The sequence below is a fragment of the Manis javanica genome, chromosome 13 (assembly GCF_040802235.1).
Source record: "Manis javanica isolate MJ-LG chromosome 13, MJ_LKY, whole genome shotgun sequence".
Lineage (NCBI taxonomy): Eukaryota > Metazoa > Chordata > Mammalia > Pholidota > Manidae > Manis > Manis javanica.
The window spans coordinates 23,672,154-23,692,900 of NC_133168.1; positions in this window are offsets into that span (position 1 = coordinate 23,672,154).

Here is a 20,747-nt window from a genome sequence, read left to right on the forward strand (position 1 = left end):
TTATTAGGAACCTCCTCTGGCTTGAGGATTGGTATAATTTTTGTTACCTGTATCAAAATCTTGTTGTATCTTAATTTTTGTTATTATCTCTAAATTGTTATCCTCTGTTGCTATTGTGGAATCTGGTTACACTGCTCCAGCTTTCTCGCACAGGGACCATTGTGGAGGATTGAAAGTGTGTAGATTGTAAGGTGAAAATCCTGAAGGGGTGTAGTGTGCGTAATTTGGGGTTCCTATGGCCAGGATCCTCACTGAACTTAAACACCACTTTATGATGTAACTGGCCTGTTGCTAAGCTACTGCTTCCACACCTTTAGGCAATAAGCTATTATTGAGCTATATAGAGAGCTTGGCCCAGTGCTCTGGGTGGAAGCAGAGATGCTAGTGCTCAACCTACTGCCGGGAGAACAAGCTAGGTAATATACCCTTTCAACCTAAAGAACGTTTGCTCTCAATTTCTTTGGCCACATTGAATCCATAGCGAACTTGCCCGGAGCTGAAACCCATTGGCAAGACACTCGTCAAATGTCCAGATCTAGATCTGCACTCAATTTTCCTCTCTTATTTATATACTTTAATATTGAATGAAGTATTTTCATCATGTGAATCCCAGGAGGCAGCATGATTGGTAAGAAGTATTTTTTAAAAATTAATTTGATAACTTTTCTTCATTATAGATGCACCATCCTGTTCATATTTGAATTTCACAAGGCTTAAGTTTAAGATAGATTTCAAAATATGATTCCCAGGAGGCACCCTATTTGCCAATGTTGTGGGGGAGAATCCACATATTCCAGGATTCAAATTCCAGTTCTGTCACTTACCAGTGTGGGCACTTAGGCAAGTTGTTTAATTTCTCTAAGGATCAGTTTCCTCTTCTGTATTAAGGAGAGAATAACTGCTCTTGCAGTGAGGATTAAATCAGTTGGAGTATGTAATAGGCTAGCACACTGTCTGGCACTTGGTTCTTTCCCTTCTTTTTCTACACCTTTGTTTTCTGTGCAAGTCCTTTTATACTGAATTCGTCAAATTTTCATGTGGAGTTTCTTAGAAGATATTTGAAAGTAGGTATCTACTGCCTGCTGTTCAGCACTCCTCTTTTTAAATAGTATCCCAATATTTTTGCCAAATAATAATTAATACACATTTAAGATACCTTGAGTAGAGGGGCTCCAGATTAAATCTAAATTATTTCCCCCTAGGATTCAAGGGGGTTTTGATGGAGCTTTACTTTATCAAACCGAAGACCTCATAGGAAAGAATTCAATCTATGAGCCGGAGAGATGGGGGTAAAGTCTGGTTTCAGGTCGGGGGGCTAGGGCTCCAAGGGGCCAGGAACAAGCTGTGTATGGAGCTGTGCACCCGGAGCTTGGTTTCAGTCAGGGAAGAATTTAGTCACTGCATTTTTTTTAAAAGTTTTTTTTATTAGAAGGAGGGTTTCACATGTCAGAAAAGTTTGAATACTACTTCCCTTTGGTATATAATCTTGGCTCCTGAAGATAATGTAACTCACAGTCAGAATGAATAATCCTTATGCTAATATCATGCTTCTCTCCTCACATGCCTAATGTTTGACAGGATGTAAGACATTTCTTATCTAACATTTGGTAGGATTCTTGTTTCTGTTTAAATTTATAGGTCATGACTAATGTTTTTCAACCAATTAATATGCACACATGACCTTGAAGATAGTTGAGTTCCTGTCCATACTTACATACTTATATGTATTTTTAAAGGGATCATTAATATGCAATCTTATGAAGGTTTCACATAAGCAACACAAACTTACATGTTTTATGATTAACCAATGATATTTACATTTTCATTAGACACTGTTGCTGCGTTAAAATGACTTTCTTGCATGTGCGACAGTTTGTGTTTATTTTCATTTTCCATTATTACTTCTGAGAAAGCATTCTTTTGATGTAATATCTCTACTTATTGTGAAACCATTTCTTTGCTTCTTAACAGTTGCCTGGGTTAAAATATCCTACTGCTTTAGATATCTATTAGAAATATACACAGTTCCTCACATATAGGCCAATGTATCAGATACATACTCAGAAACTGAAAAGATAAATTAGGCTGTACAATGAAATTCATCAGGAGCAGAGGAGGACCTGCATCCTTCAATACTAGCCCTCAAAGCAATTTAAACTTACCAGTTGTATTCACAAAGTGGGATTAAGCAACAGGTTCTCATGTTTCTTTTTCTTGAATGAAATAGAGTCTTGGTGACCTCAGGAGGTGAGCCGTGTTAATTGATATTGACCGAGGTCACCATGTGCCTACTTTTATAAGAAGAAGGGGAAGCAAGGGTTGCATGAGGTCCTGGGAAATCCTAGCTACATGCTTTAATACTGTGGCAGAGTTGTTTCCCTCACTGAGGTCTCTCCTGAGTAGCAATAGTTCTCAACGCTTACGGCCTCCTGTGGAGCTTCTAATCAATACTGATGCTTGTGCTGTACTCTGAGCAAATCAGAATTTAAATCAGAATTTTCCTATATAATCCTAATATGCTGCCTGGCTGAAGGGCACTAAATTTATGGGTTGAATTCAACATTCATTCATTTCTGAAGAGAGCAGGTGAATATAACTTACAGGGCAGCTGGTGGATTTTTCTACATCTAGCCTGGTTGCTTGCCTGAGAAATTCAACATTTTAAGCAGAGATGGTTCCAAACACTTATTAATGGATCTGCTGAAATATTAATTTTAATCCTAAGGAGGGCTGCTGCTAGTAAAACAAATATAATTCATAGCTTTTTTTTTTGGCATCTCATTCACTTGGTGAATTCAGATTCACACCTTTGACCGTTCACCCATACAATGGACAACTGGCGAGAGAAAACTCAAGTTATGTGTTCAGTTAACAGCTGATCTGGATTCTGGCAGTTTCTTCAAGCTGCTCTGGAGACTGCTGTGTTCTGTCACGGGGGGTTTTTCAGCCAAAGATGTTAATTACAGCTCATTAGGAGAGTCAGAATGGGCTGTCTGTTTTGCTTCCACCTTCACTCTCTTGCAGCTCCATTAGTTTTACAGTCACACAGTCTCGGCAGCCAGTTCCTGACTCTAACTTTTGTTTGCTTACCTTTCTGCTCCTGTCTGCCAGCTTCGCCCCAGCGGAAGTATGTGTGCCGCTCAACAGCTCACCGCGCGTGCGCAGCGCTCCGGCCCTCCCCCTCCTGCACTATTTCCCAAACTTAGGACCCCATTCTGCCATTCTTGCTCCTGTTGCTCGCTTGCCGACCTCCTTATCTATCCTGACACTCATCTGTTCTGATGTCCCTTTCTCAAGCCCCAGTTCTGTGTCTATTCCCTCCCTTTACCTCTACCCACCTCTGCTAGCCTCCATTCACTCAGGAGACCATTATCAATTTCTATCAGATTATGTGAAAAAAGGTTGGTTTTCCTTTCCTAAAAGTTATTTTAATTGAGCTCTGGTTTTTGCCATTGCTGTGAAGGCCTTTAATATCTATGCCTGCCCACGTTTTGGTAAAGTAACCCACTGGCAGATAAATGGAAAATTCTCTATCGTGTAACTAGAGTATAATGTAAAATTACATATACTCAGAGAACACTGGGGCTGCACGGAGCAATCAGCATGCAAAATATAACCTGCAATTATAAGTAATAATAATTACATATAGGAGTATTTAATTTTTCATGTCTTATAAAATACAGCAAGGAAAATAAACCTGAAGCTGAAGTGTTAGGTCTGTAAGAAGTTACATCAACCTTAATAAGCATCAGTTTTTGGATTATTGAAACTTCTAATAAAAAGCCTAAATCAATGAACACTTCTGCAGACTAAGTACTATTTTCTGCCCTTCTGAGCATCATTTCTGTCTACTGTACGGCTATATCAAACTCAGGCTTGTGGATAGATTTGAGGAGCTCTGGTCAGACATTTTATCAGGAATGTAATGTGCAGTCTGGCTGAGAGAGGCAAAGGCATGCCTTTGTAGCTCAGATATTGTATATCTGAATTCCAAAACATATTCAATTATGTATAATTGGAATTAATGGCTTTCAGGGAGCTTGAAGGAGCAAGGACATTTGACCATTTAAATTTCTGAGTAGTGAGCATTCACATAATAATCAGAATATGAACCATCATAAAGTAAACCCTTTTTATTTACAGTGATGCAACAAAGTCTGTGTGTCTTTGACTAGACGGATAACTAATAGAATTGGAAATACAGCTTAGGAAAGTTAAAGAATAACCTTTCCAAGGCAAGCTATGGCCCAACATGAATATTAAATAAACCTATTTAAAAGTAAAAAAAAAACCCTCATGTTTTTATAGAAGATTTTCTTAAGCCAGGAAAACAAGGCAAAACCGGGTCCCTTTTGGTACTTGATATAAGGTGAGAACAGTATTGTTTTATTTTGTTTTGTTTTCCCTGCAGGGGTAGACAGATAACAGGGCAGTCTCAGATTCTCAACAGGGACTCTCCTCCAGATAACTGAAAGAAGCACACTCCTCTTTATCCAATTCTCAATCACTCTAAAAGGGGTGTCTTGATTTTTGCTTTGTTGTGATATTAAAGGTCAGTTTAAGGTAGAATAATAGAAGTCCTACAGCCTGTTGATTTATTGCATCATTAAACTATCAGCTCTTGAATGGAAAATGATCATTCACATTTTATTCAGAAGTCTCTGATTATTGGAATTCTTAATAAAAATTCTCTGCCTTCCAGAAACAATTTTCAATGCCTATAGTTTATGATATTAAGTTGTTCTTACAACTTTTTGTAAGCAAGCATAGGGAAATACCTTTTTCTAAGAGCTTCCAGGAAATGGTGGGCAAAACACTTAAAGGTACCAACCAACTGTGGGTAATTATCAAATTATTCAGGGCATTTCCATATTGATCTAGACCAGTGTTCTCAAAGTGTACCCTCCTCCCCCATCAAGAGCGTTGGCATCACTTGTGGTTGGGAGGGGGTTGTTAGAAATGCAAATTCTCAGCCCTTGTTCGAGACCTATGGAATCAGAAACTCCTCAGGTAGAACCCAATAATAGGTAATTTTAGCAAGCCCTCCCAATGATTCCATTGAGCAAAAAAGTTTGAAAAATGTATTGCTGTGTCTATCAATTCATGCATTCATTCAACAAATAGTTATTGACACTGTATATGTACCAGGTAGTGTTCTAAGTTGCTATGAAGGAATGGAAGGCAAAGAACATGATAGGGAAAAGGAGGTCACAGTTGCATATCTGGATCACCTTTGGAGATTTGTCAAAATAGAGATGCCCAGACTCCATCTGATACTCAGTGAACCATCACTTGCCTTCTATTAGCCAAGCCTCCATCCAAAGAACAGAGGCAGGCAGAACGGTGAAAGTTTTCCTAGCATCTGATGAAAGGACAAAATACGATCCCTTGTCTGTAGACTAAGACTGTACACAGAGCGAGAGAGGAATATTCCCCACTAGAGGCATCATTTGGTGGCAAGTCTATTTACTACATTTGCAGGAAGGGACAGGAAGCAGAGGAATTCTAAGGAATGGGAATAAATTTCTAGGCATCACTCGGATCAGAATATATTTTTTACTGCAGATGTTTACAAAACTCTTCCCATCGCTGAGGCGCAAAGCACAGGGCTCCGGCTGAGCATGCGTGGAATTTCAAAAGGGGAGCTTAGGTTCCACCAAACTGGACCATCAATTCTTCCTGAACGCTTCCTAACTCCTCCCATTTATTAAGCTTTGACCAACTTCTTTCCACCACCTAAAATGCTTCTACCTTATTTCTACTTGTCAAAATCCTGTAAATTCACCAAGGCACAGTTAAAAAAAAATCCAGGTAAAAATGCTAGCCTAATATCCCCCTCCCCTCCACCCAACTTAATACAGTATCTCCTTCCTTCAATTTCCTTACATTTGGCATGAACCTTTGTGTTGTGGCACTATTTACACAGTGTTTCACGTATAGAAATATAAATGGTTTCCTGCGGATGAATCTAACTCATCAGCCACCAATCAGCTGTAGAAAACACTTGATTTTGCACCTTCATGCTTACTCAATTACTAGTTGCACATGATTTAAATCAGTCACCATACCGGAGTTGGTGTCCCTTCATATCCTCATCCCTTTCAGCGCCCAGAAAGGAAGCTCAGGGCCTCATGGTGTGGAGCAGCCCATGGTGCCTGCTTGGCCTTCTGTGAAGTCTCGCTGTGTCTGTTCTGGAGGTTTCTCCGGCTCATGTTGCTCATGGTCTATTCTCTGGCATGGCCGCAGTATCTTTCCACCATCCTCTCCCTCGACTCCACTCCCGCTAGTGCAGCTGACCCTCTAGGGCTCACTGGTGACCCGACAATCCCCTGGCCTTGGAAACCTCTGCTCGGGGTCTCCTTTCCCCATGACACGGAATCCTGGAGGAGGTTCTTCACACACGGGGGTTCTCCATTCTCAGGTGCCTTCTGTGCCCCTCAGAAAGGGATCCGGAGACGTGATTTTCTGGACTGTTCTCTCTCCATGCTAAGAGGAGGGAGCTTATCTCAGACTCTCTTGGCCTGAACACAGCTTGCTGCCACCTCTATTCTCCTGGCTCATGGTGGCACAGCTCGCTGGGTGAGTGTCCTCCGAGGGCTCCAGAGGGAGTGGTGCGCAAGCCTCCTGCACCCTAGGATTGCCAGTCCCCTGTGTCTGTGCCCTCCTTTCCCGCCCCATCCTCTTCAGCCCCAGGAGCGCCCAAGGTGGGATCATTTAGCTCTCAGGCTCTTCTTTCCTAAGTCTCCTCCTCCGCCATCAGGATGGACTTCCCTCAGCTCCCTACCCTTTTTCCTGCCATCTCCCTGCTCTATGTTTATAACTAAAACTGTACAATCCAGTCCTCTATGCTTGTCCAGTTGGTATTTCAAAGCCCATCTTTGAGAATTCTGACAAAATGCTTTCTTATCAAGTGTCTAACTCTTGCAATTGAGAGCTAGAGGTTTTCATGTCTATTGAGAACCCTCTAAATTAAAAAATATATATATTATAGTGTGGTTATGATTTCTTTATTCCTGGCAGATTCACCCTGCCCCTAAAGGAGATGAGTGGTCCAGCATCAGCGTGTGGAGGTCCCCAGGGTGGCACTTTTGGGAATGAAAAATAGAGACATTGAGAAACAAATGAAAAATATTTTTTCTGCTACACCTCTTTTGGTTTTTCACATTCTGCTTTTTATCACACTTAAATGTCTTCTTGTTTTCACATAGCCCTTCCACTTTCTACTAACTCTCATTCAGATTGTCAACTTGAGATAAACGTGGGGATAAATCCCAATCATCTCTACATTGTCTTCATTTCCAAATGTGACGTCATCTGTGTCATTAGACCTGGGAGTGTTTGCTGCATTCTACTGAGTTCATTCTCAATATTTTATTTAAACTTTCTCTCTTAAAAATAGCTATTTATTATTAAAAAAATTCTCCTTCATCTCCCTCTTCTCTTTGAGGTGCTTTTTTAACTCCTGAGTAGAAAATAAAATTCTCTCAGGAATTACCTCTGATTCCCTACACCTTATACTACCTTTACCTATAGTAATGATACCAAAGCCACCACCCGGATAATGTATTAAAAAACAAAGTCACCAGCACTCATTAGCTTTGTTTAATTAAAAGAAAGCTCAAAGCTGTGAATATACAATAGGGAAAAGACAGCTTCTTCAACAGTTGATGTTGGGAAAATTGAACAGCTACATGTAAGAGAATGAAACTGGATCACTGTCTAACTCCATACACAAAAGTAACTAGAAATGGATCAAAGACCTGAATGTAAGTCAGGAAACCATAAAACCTATAGAAGAAAACATAGGCAAAAATCTCTTGAATATGAACATGAGCAACTTTTTCCAGACCACATCTCCTCAGGCAAAGGAAACAAAATAAAAAATGAACAAGTGGCACTACATCAAACTAAAAAGCTTCTGTACAGCAAAGGATACCATCATTAGAACAAAAAGACATCGCATGGTATGGGAGAATATATTCATAAACAGATTATCCAATAAGGGGTTAACATTCAAAGTATATAAAGAACTCACATGCCTCAACACCTAAAAAACAAATAACCCAATTAAAAAATGGGTGGAGGATCTGAACAGACACTTTGCCAAAGAAGAAATACAGATGGCCAACAGGCACATGAAAAGATGCTCCACATCACTAATCATCAGAGAAATACAAATAAAAATCACAATGAGAATCACCTCACACCAGTTAGGATGACCACTTTCCAAAAGAAAAGAAACAAATGCTGGCAAGGATGCGAAGAAAAGGGGAACCCTCATACACTGTTGGTGGCAATGTAAATTGGTTCAATGGCTGTGGAAAGCAATAAGGTAGTTCCTCAAAAAACTAAAAATAGAAATACCATTTGACCCAGGAATTCCACTCCTAGGAATTTACCCAAAGAAAACAAAGTCCCTGATTCAAAAAGACATATGCACCCCTATATTTGTTGCAGCACTACTTACATAGCCAAGATATGGAAGCAACCTAAGTGTCCATCAGTAGATGAATGCTTAAAGAAGATGTAAATATACACAATGGAATATTATTCAGCCATAAAAAGGAAAGAAATTCTGCCATTTGCAACAATGTGGATGGATCTAGATGGTATTATGCTCAGTGAAATAAGTCAGGTGGAGAAAGACAAATACCAAATGATTTCATTCATTTGTGGAGTATAAAAACAAAGCAAAACAGAAGCAACAAAAAAAGCAGTAGACTCACAGATACTGAGAAGGGATTAATGGCTACCAAAGGGGAAGGGTTGGGGAAAGTGGGGAGGGAGGGAGAAGGGAATTAAGGGGCAGTATGATTTGCAATCACAACATAAGTAGGTCACTGGGATGGTAGTACAGCAAGGAGAATACAATGAATGACTATAACAACCTACTATGTTGATAGACAGTGACTGCAATGGAGGGGATGAGGTCTTGATAATGAGTGAAGGCTGAACCACTGTTTTGTGTGTGTGAAATCATTAAGAGATTGTATATCAATGATACTTTAAAAAAACAAGTGCTCAAATATGATTCTCACAGCTGCTAACTACCTCTGCGTGTGGTCTTCTCCCCAACCCACTTGGCCTGAATGTGCATTATGGAGGCAAGGGCATAGGCCCAGAGAAGTCCTTAGGCATGCTGGTGTCTGAGGAGTGAGTCCAGGCAGGCATGACAATAAGGAAGGCTAGATGGCTTCTTATTTGGGACTCATGTGGCCCACCTTCCAATGAGACCCATAAGAACTCTGCCTCTGGTCCCTGAAATCTGCAAGATGAAAAGAATGGCAGCAGTTTTTCTTGGAGTATGTAACTCCATGAAGGGGAAATCCCGAGGCAAAATACCTTTGAAACCAAAATCAGTTAAAGGGAGAAATAAAGTTTAAGAAACCCATTTATTGCTAACAAGCAGCTGTCCCACATCTCTCTACCCAGCAGTGTACTGCACCCTACCTCCCCAGTCCCTCCCTGGCCTTTGTAATTACCTATTGATATGGAGATGGATTACTCCTCTCCATCCATTGGAAACACCTACTGATATGGAGATACACTAAAGCCAGAGAAGAGATTTTGGAAATATTGCAATTTTACCCACAGCCTATCCCTCCAGAAATCTTGCCTCACAATCTACTCATTCCCCATCTTCTGCAATGGCCCCTGTGTGAGAAAACTGTAGCATTGTAACCAGACTAATAACATAAAATCATGATAATCCTCAAGATAGAGGATTCAGCTAGGTTCAAAGTCCTTAAATCCATAGCTCGCCCATTCCACAGGCAGTCAGTGGCTGAACAGGTAGGGAGTTCAGTGCAGTCATCACGTGGCAGCTGCAACCAGGGGACGGGTCCAGGCCACAGGGACTGTAGAAGAAAATAACCTTATGGGTGATAAGATACATGTTTTAATGACACCAGCATAGGCAAATCTTATCCTTCAGGTAGGATGCATGCAAGAGAGTAGTCCTGTGATAGGGCAGTGGCAGGAATGGGATCTCATCCTGGTCTAGTATACCAAACTTTTACCCCCCACCCTGTGGGAGTTACAGATGGGTCAAGCCTTGACTGCCTGCTTGGCAGCAGTAAAAGCAGCTGCACATGTCTCATCCCAGTCTCACCTGATGCCCTTTCATGCCAACTGGTGTAAAGGCTTCAGAATCTGTGCCAAGTGTGGAATGAACACTCTCTAGTAGCCCAAGACCCAAAAACTCTTGTAATACTGCCACAGTGGTAGGGGTAGGGAAAGCCTGGACCTTGTCTATAACTGCTTCAGGAATAACTTTAGTTTTACCAGACCAGACAACCCCCAAGAATTAAACAGACAAACCAAGTCTCTAAACCTTGGTGTTGTTCACAGCCCATCCTTTCTCCTGTAGATGTTGCAGCAGTCTAGGGACTCTTCCTTCTAAATCTGAAAGAGAATCAGACATGAGCATAATATCATCAATGTACTGATGAGGCTGTAGCCTCACTGTTTGCAGTTTCTTCCATTTAGCCAAGTCCTGGGCTACAAGTCTGTGACAAATGGTGGGACTGTGGAGATATCCCTGTGGAAGGACAGTGACTGTCCACTGCCAGCCTTCCCATGTGAAGGCAAACTGTTCCTGATTTCATGTACTGTGTCAATAGAGAAGAAAGCATTAGCAAGGTATACAACATAATGATACATCCCCAGTTCATGACTTAGTGTGTCCATAAGGGCTGCTACTGAGGGCACAGCAGTGTGCAAAAGGGGTGTGACTTTGTTCAATTCCCTGTAGTCCACAGTCATACACCAGGAGCCATTTGGCTTTTTCACTGGCCACATTGGGGAATTAAAAGGACTACGAGTGGCTTTATGATGTCCACCTTCTCCAACTCCTACAGAGTTTCTCCAATTTCCTGTGCTCCCCAGGCTATTCATACTGCTTAGTATTTGTCACTTGCCTAGGTACAGACAGAGCTACAGGTGGGTGTTTAGCACATCCCCTCAATACTGTTTTTACCACATGCACCTTCAGTCTGAACTCACCTGCAGTGGTCTGTAACCCAGGCCCTGCAGGATATCCACCCCCAAAATATATTCAGGGATGGGAGAAATGTACCCCCTTTGGGGGTAAATGCTCTATCCCCAGTAGGATTTGGGCTTTTTCACTCTAATTTCTGTACCCCATAGCCAATCTATAAGAACAGGAATCCCGGGAAAATGCTCAAAGTTGACATAAATCAGAGAACACTCAGCTCCTGTGTCCACCAGCACCAGGACACATTGTACATTCACAGGGGACCAATGAGTTGCTAATTTTACATATGGTCTCTGGTCCCCACCACATCTTCCCAAAGTAAGGAACTTGACCCTTGCCTCAGTCGAACCGTGATGCCCAACTGTTATCCTGTGGGGGTGAGGGCCAAGGCAGAGCCTGAGTACTGTCACCCAGGAAGTCTTGAAGGGACACAGGCTGGACATGAGGCCTTGACTCTGGTTTCTGTGTCCTGGACCTCAGAGGCTGGAACTGCTGCTCTGGCTTTAATTGGTGCCACAGTTCTAATAAGATCCTACTGGGCTGCCCATAAAGTTTTTCTTCCACTACCCTGGCCTTTTCAAATCAACCCACATCTGGGTCCTCAAGACTTTCACGGGTCCTTCGGGACATCTCCTTTCAGTCTTAGCCCGTACTTCCCTCTGTGACCTTACTGTGTCAACCTCCCCCAGATCTGCTAAAGTATGAGTAGCCTCTCTTATGGGTTGTCCTGGTGGAGGGCAAGAGTATTTGCTAGGGACCCAAAGAGAGATGTGGGAGCTATATGCAGCACCAGGTTTCTCATTCCTACAGTGAACACCTCACTGGGGCCCTAGGGGCCCATATTATAGGTGATATTTTTCATGTCCAATTCCTGCAGTACATTGGAGCTCAACACATGTTTTCCACTTAGTGGGTATGATAAATCACTCTGATTAGGCCAAACTACCCTGATGGCAGCTCTCAGCCCATCCAGAAATGTCTGATTCCCTAAGGCATGATGGGCACTTTGTAACCACTGCCGGAGGGAAGGGTGAGTCATCAAGAGAAGACAGTCTACTCATTTCAGGACCGGACAGAGCAATGTTTTCCACCCCCATATCCCAGAGTGCAAAAGCTACGTAGGCAGAGGTTCTGGTGGCTTCTGCCTATACTGGACACTCATGCCCACCAGCTCATCCTGGGTAGGGGGGCGGAGCATGGAGTGCTCCACAACCTGAGGAGGGGGCAGCTCTTCCCCCTCAGGAGAACATAGTTGTTTCATTTTTATTTTTTAATTACAGCCAGGCACGCCTTGGCAGCAGATCGGTTTCTGGCCCCTACCCCCATCCTCTCCCCATCCCCCCGGCTCCTCCACCATCTCTGGGGTTGAAGGCACCGCTCTTTCCTTCCCCTCCCCCACGATCTCCTGTGACACGAACTCTCCTGCTGCCTCCCCACCTCCTGCTGCTAAAGAATCTTCCAGGAGCACGACCTGTCTTCTCAATAACTCTCTCTCTTCTTTAAGGGCATCCCACAGGTCATTGACCAGCTCCTCCAAGTGATGTTGAAGTCTGTCTCCTTGATAACCTTTTCCACTTTCGTGACGAAAAAAGGTCCTACAATCCCAGCTGCTACACAGCCACTCAGGGCCTCTAAGCAGTCTTCTCTCTGACGGAGGGCTAATTCCACAGCTTCCGGTGTCCCCACCCTTCCCCAATTCTGGGAAAGGCCCCACCCTTCTAAGAGGTGCTTTATCTTAGACCAATTCCCCACTGTGGGCTCCCCAATTAGAAGCCCCACAGGTAGGGGCTTCCCAGGTGAAGCTGCACCCTGTACTACTGCAGCCACTGGGGCCTCCCCACTATCCACAGGGGGTGGTCCGGGCATCTCCCTACCATCTCTAGGGGCTGCCCGCCCAAGAACTGCACCCACGTAGACAGATTTCAGGTTCAGAGACCCTGCTGACTATGCCAGATGTAATTCTGGGGAGGGGAAATCCAGGGGCAAAACACCTTTGAAACCAAAATCAGTCAAAAGGAGAAATAAAGTTTAAGAAACCCTTATATTGCTTACAAGCAGTCGTCCTATGTCTCTCTTGACCCAGCTGCCCCAGCAGAGTAAAAAGCTCCCAGTCCCTCTCTGGCCCTCTAATTACCTACTGATATGGAGATGACTACTTCTCTCCACCCATTGGAACACCTATTGATGTGGAGATGCACTAAAGCCAGGCAAGAGATTCTGGAAATATTGCAATTTTACCCACAGAGTATAACTTTAAAAACACAGGGTTTTATTATTCAAACTAATAAAAATATTTGTGTGTATGAAAAGAAATACCTACCTATCTGTAGCATTATAGATATACCTGCCTGTCTATGGTAGTTGTTGTCACTTTATAGATCAGGATCTGCATCTTGATTGCATCTTACAGTTATTTCAACAAATATGTAACCTGCATGTTCAGTCAGTTTTAGTTCCAGCTGACTTGAGAAGAAATGGAATGTATTAAAAGGGTAGTGGGCCATGTTGAGAATTGCCAGAAGTCCAGAGAACCTGGCTGGGGCTCTTTGGTCCCTAAGCACCTTGTCACCACAGTGGCATAATGTCAGGGGCTGCACCTAGGCTGTCAGAGTGGACCCTGCTGGCATGGAGCTCTGCAGGCTGCCCACACAGCTGCTGCCATAGCCACCTTTCTAGAAGTGGGCTTCCCCTCCCTCCAGCAATCTTTGCTCCTTCATGTTACTAGCTGGAGGGGGTGCATCTGATTTGGCTTGGTGCCAGCATCCTAGGGGCAAGGTTGACTGGAAGACTGAGAATCTGACAAGCTTAGCCAGTATCTTGGGAGAGAGCTCTGCCTCCCAGAACTCACAAGAGGATTTTCTCAGACAGAGGAAGAGTAGGAGGGGGTTCAGATGAATGGTGGTGAATAGACGAGATATGTGGACTCCATTGTATTTCGAAGGCTGGTGCGGGGTGGGGGGGCATGAATGGGGGTCATTTGCATCAAAGAGGCTTTTGCTTACCCAGAGGAAGCTATCTATGCTTTTGTCAGAATATAACTTAGAAAAAAATATTGTGAAGAAACAAACGCCTTGGCAAAATCTGGTATCTCACTGAGTACTAAATATTTTTATTTCCTCACTATTTTCCTTTTTTTCCCCCTCAGTGTTCCAAAGAGAAAACGTTGGGTTGAAGCCCCCAATCTTATCTGTAGATATTGGCTTCTCTTGGCATAATCTCCTTAAACATTTTGACTTTATATGCTACCTCAGTATCTCTCTCTCTCATCTAATAGAGATAATATATAAAGCCCACATTGTTGAAGGAATTGCCAGAGAAGGAAAAAACTGGTTCCTTTTTGATTTCTTACCATACCTCTCCTGACTTCCTAAGTGTAAGAATGTATAATTTATCCTCCTTTTGCCCCATGGTCCCAAGCACAGAAGCTGGTGAGAATTATGCCCGGGCTTGCCTGGACTTACCCCGCCTTATCTCTAAACATCCCGACCCTTCCCCAAAGCAACAGGACCAGCGGATCTGCCACAATAAAAGGCACCACGCTGCTGCCCTCTCTCTGTCTCTGTGTGTCTGACTGTCTCGCTGCTCTCTGTGTCTCTGTCTGTCTCTCTGTTGCTCTGTCTCTGTCTCTGTCTCTCTGTCGCCCTCTCTCTCTCTCTTTGTCTCTGTCCTGCTGCTCTCCCTGCTCTCTCTCCCTCTCTCTCTCTCCCTCTCTCTCTCTCCCCACCCCCTTCTGGGGGCAGCCACTTTCTCCTTCAGATAATAAAATCTCTTGCGTGGGCCCATGTCTCCTGAGTCATTCTGGGTAAGGAGGGTCGCAGCGAGATACCCTTTCACTAAGTATTAGGCATCTAATGAAGGAAATAAATCATTTGGTAAGAATTCATGCTGAGAATATAAAGAAAAACAAATATGACATGCTTTTTCTAATTAGAAGAGAATAGTTTCCTATTCTCACTTGAAAACATAAATAAGAATCTTTCCTGTACTAAGATGATTGCTGATGCTCCCTTAGTTATGATGGGAAGCAAAAGTAACAACATCTCTGACCAGTTCTCCTCTAGACGTTCCTATAAAATAAGACCAATAATAACAGCAGCAAAATTACAGGTGCTCAGCTGTAATCCAGCCAGGAAATATCTGAAACTACAAACTGTGATATATGAAGATGGCAAGTAGATGTTTGAGTGTTCAGCTGAAAAGCAGATAGGTCCGAAGTAAAGAGTTTGCATGGATTTAGAGGAGGTTACCAATGAGAAGCTGGGGGATGTATCCTGCCAGATTCCAGGGATCCTTAAAAGTTGGAAGCACCAGAAACCACACAGGATGCCAGACAAGAGGCTGAAAACAAGAGTTCTGTTTGTTTAAGGAACAGTTGGACCCCAACCCTTCACCTTCATTCTGAGAAGTTTGATGCTTACCCCCTCCTATATCCCAATAAGAGTTGGGAGATCCATTTTTTGGAGAAATTTCAGAAACAGTTTTTGAAGTTGTGAATACCAAGCACAAAGGAGGGCCGTGATTCAGTTCTGGATGGAAAACAGGAAATATAAGAGACTGCACATCTAGAAAGTAGGCACCCTTTTGTTTGTGGGCAGCTGTGTCTGGGCAGGTCTCTCCCTGTGCACTAGGTGAGACCTCAACCTGGACGGGGAGGGTTCTTGGCTCTGATGGAGAAAGAATTCTCAAACAGGTCAAATGAGTGTACCTAAGGAAGGAATTCATTAAAGCAAGATAGCAGCAAATGGCAGCAGCCATGCAGGCAGCAGAGAGCAAGGAAGAGCAGAGGGAGGAAAGGGAAGTACATTAAACTCCTGCTCGGCACAGGGCAGATCCCTTACCAACTCCTGAAGCCAGAGTCAACTGGCATCCAGTGTCCACTTGAATCTGCATAGTGTGGGAACTAAGCCCCCACCACCCCAGGATCTGGGGGCGCTGCAGAGCACTGGATGGAGCATGATCCTACAGCTGCAGTCCTGTCCAGGCCACCCAGGTGACAGGAATTTGCAAGCCCAGGTCAGACATTTCAAAAGCCCTTCCGACATGTCTGGAATAGAACAGGGGGAGTGAAGGCTTGTGTTTAAGTCTAGTAAATAGAATGAAATAGCGAAGTAATGAAGACGCTCATAACTGGAAGAGTGGAGAGACAAGACACAGTTAAGTTGAGCTATGAGAAATTTTTATTTAAGGCAAAGTACACACCCCCAAAAAAGAAGTGGGGGCAACCTCAGAGAGGAGGCAAGCTTATAGGCTTAGGATTCTGTCTCTTATGGATTTCAAGGATGGGGCCAACAGTGCGTAGGCTTGCTGCGTGGTCTCGTGATGTCTATATCCAATGAAAGACATATGTCACTGTCCATAGTCTGTCCTCTAGATATTCTATAAGATAAACCTAACACAAGAGTTTCTTGATCCTGTTCTTCTCCAAGATAGTGGTTAACCTCAAGCAGTGGGGCCTTATCATTTAGGACTGCTTGCCTTGTCTTAAGACAGGGTAGGTTATTGGGTGATTTCCGTGAAGTATGTTAGGAATCTTACCTCCTAACTCCTGGTTTTAAAATGGAATCTTAGCCTTAAGATAGAGTCCCTCCTATTCTTACTGTGCTATTTATATCTTGGCATTTTTCATCATAGGCAGGAAAAATTAATCATGTTGCTTGTCTCATGATCCTGCCCTTCCTTGCTTCCATCACCTAACTTGAGAATCCAGCAGCCAGACTGATTCCAAGGAGGGACTGAAGGATTCTTGGCCTAGGAAACTCAAACTGACAGAACTACAAATAAGGATATTGTGTAAGATGAAAAAACTGGATATGCTCTTGATATGGTGACAGTGAGCCTCACTAGTTGTCAATCCCACATAGCAAAGCTTCCAATCAGCATTTTAATGCCTTGTTCTTAAATTTAGCGACAAATGACCAGACATTTAAGGAAAGTCCCCAACATTAACAGTTCCCTCCCTTACAAACAAAAACAAAAACAAAAACAAACCCTCACAGGTAATATAGGCAATGTAGGGAATTGACAAAATGCTATAAATTAACTCTAGTTAATATCTTTTATGAAATAGAAATACAAAGTATAGTCAGAGTAAAAAGCACTTAACAAATTTAAAATGGTACTTCAAATTGAAAATATTCATCACTGTTTGGAAGATAAAGTCAATAAAAGCACCCAGGAAGAAGAAGCAATAAATAAGAATATGGACAGAAAAGCAAAGATGACTTAGAGGCTTAACCAAGGAGGTTCAGTATCCAAACAAATAGGACTTTCATACAGAGAAAACAGAGAAAATCATAGAGAGGACATTGTCAAAGTAATAATAAAAGAAGATGTCGTTGGATATGGGTCTCCAAATCTAAAGGCTCCATCATATACCAAGTACAATTAATGAAAATATACTCATGTTGAGCACATCATTCATTGTAAAGTAAAGCATAAAAGATCTAATTCTTAAGGCTTCCAGAGAGAAAAAACAGATGCATGTAAAAGATTCTGAGTCAGAGTGTTGTTACCAGCTGTCTCAACAACACTGCAAACCAGAAGAAAATCTTCAAAATTCTAGGGGAAGATTATTCCCTCCTTAGTTGCAGATTCACATCTATATTTTTCCTCAACTCTGCCATTCTTGACCCAGTTCAATTATTATTCAAGTGTAAGAATAAAGCTGCTTCAGACATACAAAGCCATAAAAAAATTACTACCATACAGCTTTCCCCTCCACCAACTCCTGAAGGGCATGATTCACTAAAGGAAGAGCAGACTGAGAGAATTTCATGCAGAGGGATCCCGAAGGGGGGCAAAGGGAGTCCCCAGGGCTCTCGCTGTGTGTGCATCTGGTCTGGAGAACAAAGAGGCTAGATGGAAACGGGAGGACGGAGAGCTCCAAGAGGGTGGCTCCCGGGCCGTTTGCCAGGTTCAGTTATTCAGAAAATTGCATGAGAAGCATTTACAGAGTTTTGGAGGGTGTACGAAAATTTCGCCTAGTTTCAAGTAAAAGCAAGCAGATGAAGAAGAGGTAGACGATGAGGAGATAGCACTTAAGTCCAGGGGAAAACAGCATAAGAGGAGAAATCACAGTATATGACTCAGCAGTGAATGATACTTATGTATTTATATTATTTATATATTATGTACAATATACACTTATAATATGTTTATATTATAAATAATACATATATTATGATGTTATAATAATGAAAACATTAAATTAAAAATTGTGATATTACTGTTAGGAAGGTGAGAGAGCAGGTGGGCATTATAAGAGAACTAGAGAGCCTCCTGACCGTAATAGAAAGTCAATAGGTTTATATATTTTGCATTAAGAGATAGTGATATATATCTCATATAGATAGATAGATAGATGATAAATAGAAATAGATAGATATACATCAGCACCAGGTGTTTTTTGTTTAGCTCTGTTTGACTTCTTAAACCATGTGCATGCCTTGGTTATGTATTTGACAAGAGAGTTTTCGAATATCTACTAGATGGAAATTTAACAGCTGTAGTTACACTGAAGAAGTTAAAAATGATGGATAAAGAGATTCAATCCTAAAGGATCTTCCAAAAAGTAATGAACATATTTAAAAACTATTAATTTGTAATTATTTCCTGAATTATAGTCTTTTTTAATAATGAAGCTCATGACTGAATGACCTTAGATATAAACATTCCAATAAAGTAGCCATTAGCCACATGTGAACATTTAAATTTAAATTGATTAGAATTAAATAAAATTAAAAATCCATTTTTTCATTTACACTAGTCACATTTCAAGAACTCAGTAGCTGCAGGTGGCTACTGGCTACCATATTGGACAAGGCAGATAGAGACCATCACATAGAAAGTTCTGTTGGACAGTGCTGCCTTAGACCATCTGCATTTGCCCATGGATCCTGAATCACGTAGGGCAAAGTTCCGGTTTGCATTCGTACGTTTGTTTGGGGACCCAAGGAACAGGATTAGTACAGATACATCCCATCACTTTGGAAGCAAGCTTCAGAGCAGTTACTCTTACAGAAAAGTCTGCTGAGTCCTCACACGAAGTATGCTGGAAACTTGGAAGAATGAAAATTGTTCCCCAGATTTCTGCTTGAATGGCTAGGCTGCTTCTTCTAATTATACAACTGCCGGTGAGCTAGACCAAAGCCCCATTTATAGAAAGGAAGACACTTTTAGTATGAACTCATTTTTGGGGGGAGGAGGCGGGAGTTTGGAGGCATAGAATGAGGTGGGAGGAGGGAAGATTAAAGAGGCAATCTACGTGTTTTAATGTTTCTGAAAGACTGGTCCTCTTCCATCTGTGTCACAATCTCCTAGTGTGCGTAGGTAGTAGTCTTGGTACAGGTGTAAATGGTGTGTGTGCATTTGCATGTGTGTGTGCTTGTGTGCGTTAGGGACTGTGAGGTCATAGCTGTTTTAAAAAAGCTTATTATAGGGTCTCATTCTGAACTTAAAACATTGGAATTCTGGTGGCCAGTCTAGACATGAAATCTGTATTTTTAAACAAATTCCCCAAGCAAATCTCTGTATGGCATAGTTAAGGGTCTATGCTGTGCTCTTATTGAGAAAAAACTAAAAGTGGCTTTCAGATTCAATGGAACTGTGTGCATAGTGATTACTTTTATGCTTTTTCTTATGTATAAAATACTCTATTAAAACAGTCTTCTAATTTTTGATAACATGTTAAGTATTAATTTAAACTTAACTATGAAATATGGCATCCAGAGAAAATAGCCTTTTTTAAAATTAAGGTATTATTGTTATACAATCTTATGAAGGTTTCACATGAGCAGTATTGTGGTTATTATATTCACCTATATTATCAAGTCACCCCAACACACCCCATTGCAGTCACTGTCCATCAATGTAGTAAGATACTATGGAGTCATTACTTGTCTTCTCTGTGCTGTACTGCCTTCCCCATGCCCCCCCCACATTATGTGTGCTAATCATAATACCCCTCAATCCCCTTCTCCCTCCCTCCTCACACAACCTGCCCACCCCTTTTCCCTTTGGTAACTGCTAGTCCTTTCTTGGTGTCTGTGAGTCGGCGAGTCTGCTGCTGTTTTGTTCCTTCAGTTTTGCTTTGTTGTTATGCTCCACAAAGGAGTGAAATCATTTGTTACTTGTCTTTCTCCTCCTGACTTGAGAAAATAGACTTTTAAGATTTTTTTGAAATGAAGACTTGCCCTTTTAGAGGCTGTTAGAAGTTTTGCTTTTAGGATCAAAATTAACATATAATGTTGGGGCATACTGTCCTTTTATTCTGCTCCTTGAAATAAGTCACCTAGGTTGGGCAAAGCCCTCCCTTTTCTTGGGGAGCAGGGGGAGGAACGGAAAGTACCTGAAGACTTACATTCTGTTGATGGGTAGGATTAAGGGGTATATCAGAGTTATTTCTAAATTTACATAGGATAAAGCAATCTAGTTCCTTGCCTTCAAGATTTAAAGTTATTAAAATATATTTGATGGACTGAGGGAAGGGTCCACTGAAGCTAGATTGTGGGAAAGGATAACAATGCCCCACAGAGAAAGCTTACCACTAGGGAGAAGGTAGTCTAGCTGTATAATCTTGAAAACACTTTTGACTCAGCCATCACTGTCACTTGGACATGTCTTTGAGGAAACAGACTAAAATGGAGGGACTGCAAAAGCTGTGATACTAGGGCCTAAGCAGTTTCAATTTGGTTAGTCTGACTTGGGTATAACAAGAAAAAAGGAGCATTTTCTTTGAATTTTCAAGAAGCAC